Consider the following 5,328-nt stretch of genomic DNA (forward strand, 5'->3'; position numbering starts at 1 on the left):
TCCCTCCCCCAAGTGGCCGCAAAGGCCAGAGCTACACTGATCCAAAGCCTGGAGCCCCTAGCCTCTGCTGGATCTCCCACACCGGTGCAGGGTCCAAGACTTTGGACCATCCTTGACTGCTTTCCCAGACCACAAGCAGGGAGTTGAATGGGAAACGGGGCTATTAGGATTAGAACCAGTGTCTAATTGCATCCTGTCACCAATATGGGATTCTGGCGCATGCAAGGGAAGGACTTTAGCCACTATGCCACCATGCCATACCCATCTTCTTTAGGATTTTTATGTTTCTTATTCTAGGTGCGACCCCCAATTTGTTTCAGAATTTACTTTTTAATTTTACTTTAAAATGTATAAATTTAAATTTACTGTTATTTTTTAAAGATTTATTTTATTTTTATTGGAAAGGCAGATATACAGAGAGGAGGAAAGACAGAGACGAAGATCTTCTGTCTGATGGTTCACTCCCTAAGTGGCCACAATAGCTGGAGATGAGCCAATCCAAAGCCAGGACCCAGGAGCTCCTCAAGGTCTCCCACGCGGGTGCAGTGTCCCAAGGCTTTGGGCCGTCCTTGACTGCTTTCCCAGACCAGAAGCAGGGAGCTGGATGGTTAGTGGTGTTGCTGGTGTTAGAACCGGTGCCCATTTGGGATCCTGGCATGTTCAAGGCGAGGACTTTAACTACTAGACTACTCACCTGGCCCTAAATTTACTTTTTTTTTTTTTTTAAAGATTTATTTTTATTTTTATTGGAAATGCAGATATACAGAGAGGAGAGACAGAGAGGAAGATCTTCCGTCCGATGATCCACTCCCCAAGTGAGTACAACGGTCGATTTTATGCCGATCCAAAGCCAGGAGCCTCTTCTGGGATTAGAACCGGTGCCCATATGGGATCCCGAGTGTGCAAGGCGAGGACCTTAACCACTGCGCCATCGCGCTGGGCCCTAAATTTACTTTTAAAAATGTGTATTTCTGGGCCCGGTGAGGGATGCTAGTAGGCTAAGTGCCTACCGCCTCATGCAGATTTTTTTGATCTGTCATGTTGTGGATATTTTTAGTTTAGCTGGTAAATTCTCAGTGTTAAGTTAGCTTATTTCACATTATTTGTTTTCTACTTACATGTAATGATGTGAAGACAAATATATTTTGCATGGTTCAATATCCATTTATGCATTTATTATTATTACTTAGTGTTTCCTAGTTGGGATCACCTTGCCTTGATGTCCAGGGTTCAGGGGGTTGTAAGGACACGTGTGGGGATCTTCACAGAAGGCTTTTCCTAATCTCTTCTCCAGCATTCTACTGTTAACAGAATTTAAGTATCCACTCTCAGCTCCAACTTTTCCAAAGTGTATTCTTAGTTTTGCCATCAATGTCTGTGTTTTCCTGGGACAGGAGTTGGCAAATTTTTTTTTTACAGTGAGTATTTTCGGCTCTATCGCTCTATGGTTTATGTCATCATGGCATGAGACAGACAATGGATAGTACATAGTTAAATGAATGTTCTTTCCAATCAAGGTGTATTGTTAAAAAGGCAGTGGGTAAATTTAGCACTTGCTTTGTGATCTTTTTTTTTTTAAAGAAAGAATGATTCATTTTATATTGATTGGAAAGTCAGATATACAGAGAGGAGGAAAGACAGAGATGAAGATCTTCCATCTGTTGATTCACTCCCCAAGTGACCGCAAAGGCCAGAGCTGCACTGATCCAAAGCCAGAAGCCCCGAGCCTCTTGTGTCTCATGTGGGTGCAGGGTCCCAAGGCTTTGGGCCATCCTGTACTGCTTTTCCAGGCCACAAGCAGGGAGCTGGATGGGAAGTAGGGCTGCTTGGATTAGAACCAGCTCCAGTATGGGATCTCAACACATGCAAGGTGAGGACTTCAGCTGCTAGGTTATTGTGCCAGGCCCTTTTTGTGATATCTTTTTCTTATACTTCTGCTATCTGCTTTGTTGTATTGTTTTTTCTAATTTTCTTGGCTGTGATCCTTCCTTTCTTAGTACTTTTTTTCCTCCAGGCTTTTCCGCTGATAATCTGTTTTCCATTTTTGAAATTTCAAGTTTCTTAAAGCACAGATGATTATATGTCATCAATGTCATATGCTCGGATTGTGAACGTGTATTGCCTGACTGTCTGCCTTGCTGCTTAGTATTCACATAACCAGTTCTCAGTAACTACATTCCTGTTGAGAGTCTGTTGCTTGCTGTCCCGTTTTTTATCTGTTATGGATGCATTTGAGTCAGTTATAAGTTTACAGAATCCCACTCTAGTGCAGTGTTTTTAATGTGTTTGAGCTTTGTCTCTGCTCGCTGTACGTGTGATCTTGCCTGCACTATCGACTGCTTTTCTCACACTCTTGTTCTCTGCTGCCCCCTAGCTACTGAACACTTCATGTTTGTTTCCTCATTCATAATTTGAATTTTTGCAACCTCCATCTATGTGGCCCTCATTCTACCTCATTTTTCTCTCTACAAACTTACTGCTTTAACTGTTGGTCTTCATGATGTTGCGCAATGGCTGTTAACTTGAGAATCTGAATCACTGTGGATTGTTAAGTTTCTTGAAACCGCTGGGTAGCACTTACTACTTGGTGGATGAGGCACAAGGAGAAACAAAACAGACCACTACAATTCCAGGATCCTAATGGACAATGTGAGAAAGCTGTCTGCTTTATTTACACAGAACCAGTCAAACTCTGGCGCAGACTTTTTATCTCATGGTCAAGTGAACCTTTCCAAGGATAATTCTGCCATTTGTTTCACCTTAAAGCAGGATGTTACCCATCCTGACCCTGTGGTCAGGAAGTTCTCAATCATATCAATATGCATATCAATGGCATATCATTGCCACTACAGTCCTCCTGAATCAGTTAAGGAAGGAAATGCATCACAGAAGGAGAGAGTTAAAGATCAAGAAAACAGGGAAGAATAGATTCCTACTACACCTGGGACTTAACACCCTTTATTAGCATATGGTCAATGGGGCAGCACAGACAGCAATAATAGAAGGCCCTTTTACTAAAATGGTATCAGCGTCAACTTCCAAGCTCTCTTTGGTAGTAAACACCAGTGGCAGACGATGCCTAAATAGATTATAGAATTTCCAGTGGGCTGGGCCCGGTGCTGTAGCCTAGCAGCTAAAGTCCTCGCCTTGAACGCACCCAGGATCCCATATGGGCACCGGTTCTAATCCCAGCAGCTCCATTTCCCATTCAGCTCCCTGTTTGTGGCCTGGGAAAGCAGTTACGGACGGCCAAAAGCCTAGGGACCCTGCACCCGTGTGGGAGACCTGGAGGAAGTTCCTGGCTTCGGATTGGCTCAGCACCGGCCGTTGTGCTCACTTGGGGAGCGGATCATCGGATGGAAGATCTTCCTCTCTCTCTCTCTTTGTCTCTCTCTCTTCGCTCCTCTCTGTATATCTCACTTTGTAATAAAAATAAATAAATCTTTAAAAAAAAAAGAATTCCCAGCGGGTTGTCCTGGTGTCCCTGCCTAGGGAGGTGGAAATGCCTTCAGGTGGATGCAGAGACATCCGTTGGGCCCTGCCATGCAGCAGGAAATTCCTTGCAGCCCTCCCTGCAGTGGAACATTACTCTTCACACCTTTGTGTCTTCCACACCCACCGCGTGGCCCTCGCACCTTACCTCTGCACAATGCATCTACTATAAGTGTGTTCAGTTTCATTTAATTCTCTGAAACTGGATGGCAGTCCAGTCATGGCACATCCCGAGGTCTCATAGCTGAACATCTGTAGCGCTTAACAGTTTCGCAGATAACTGTGCAACCCTGCTCTCCAAGAATCCTCATTCTTTCTGCTGTTAACTGCGTGCCTGATTGGCTGCTCTTCAACCTACTGCTGATGGGGACAGTTGCTGCTTATTTGTGTCTTCTGGTTTCTGTGCTTACATAGGTAAGTGGCTCCTAAATCTGTCATAGCTCTGACTTGGGTTGTAGTATGTTCTTTCATTTATGATTCCGTTTTCTTAAGCTGCTGAGTTTCTCTGATTTTGGCTTGAATAATTGTATGTGGATACTAATTTTCTAACCTTGCCCTTGTTTAGGGAAGTCTTTCATTTCATGGCAAGTAATAAACTGTTAACTACCTTGAGGTTGTATCTGTCCTTGGATGAAATCCTTCCTTACCCTTGATCTGATCACTTACAGACTCAGCAGGAATTGTTGGTCCTCCAAATATTGTCTTAGCCAAATCTGTTTGCCCTCAGAAGAAACAGTTTTCCTTGAGAAAGATTTTGGTGTTCACTATACTGTTTATACTGTCTGGCTTAGCTCGCTAAGGTATTTGATTGCATTAACTGACAAGTCTCAGCTGCACCTTCTAGAAGTATAAATTCTTGTTTTTTTTGTTTGTTTGTTTGTTTTTAGATTTATTTTTATTGGAAGGTCCGATTTACAGAGAGGAGAAGAGACAGAGAGGAAGATCTTCCATCCACTGATTTCATTCTCCAAGTGCCCACCACGGCCAGAACTGAGTCAGTCTGAAGCTAGGAGCTCAGAGCTTCTCCCATAAGGGTGCAGGTTCCTATGTCTTTAGGTCATCCTCGACTGCTTTCCTAGGCCATAAGCATGGAGCTGGGGCAGAAGTGGTGCAGCTGGGAAATGACCCAACACCAATATGGGATCCTGGCTCATGCAAGGCAAGGATTTTAGCAGTAGGCTATTGTACCAGGCCCAGAGCATAAAATCTTAAGTTTCTTGATAGCTCAGGTGGCTGTATGTGACCTGCAGACAAATTCATAACCAGTTCCCTAAAACAGTGTTCTTCATACATCTCTGTTCTTTTGGATAGGCACTTGGATTGCTTGAAAATAATTCTCCAGTGTGCTCCCACTATGGTAGGTTATTGGTAGACCCCCTGTGGTTAGGTAAAGGTGACTGGGATTGCATGAACTTCCAAATATTGGGAGGACTGTGATATGATTATATCTCTCAGGGGTAGGAACTGGATGAAGAGGCTCTAAGAAACTCAGCAGCAGGAGTACATGCATTTCATGTTGGATTTGTCTACTTTAATAATTGAGCTTCTGTATCCCTCTGTTCATCTTTCATGGTTTTTTAATTATTATTTTTTTAAATTTTATTACAAAGTCAGATATACGGAGAGCAGGAGAGACAGAGGAAGATTTTCTGTCCGGTGATTCACTCCCCAAGTGAACGCAACGACTGGTGCTGAGCCAATCCGAAACCAGGAGCCCGGAACCTCCTCTAGGTCTCCCATGCAGGTGTAGGGTCCCAAGGCTTTGGGCCGTCCTCGACTGGTTTCCCAGGCCACAAGCAGGGAGCTGGAAGGGAAGTGGAGATTAGAACCAGTTCC

This window comes from Ochotona curzoniae, unplaced genomic scaffold (assembly GCF_017591425.1).
Source record: "Ochotona curzoniae isolate NIBS_2020 unplaced genomic scaffold, NIBS_Ocur_1.0 scaffold_1852, whole genome shotgun sequence".
NCBI classification, from domain to species: domain Eukaryota; kingdom Metazoa; phylum Chordata; class Mammalia; order Lagomorpha; family Ochotonidae; genus Ochotona; species Ochotona curzoniae.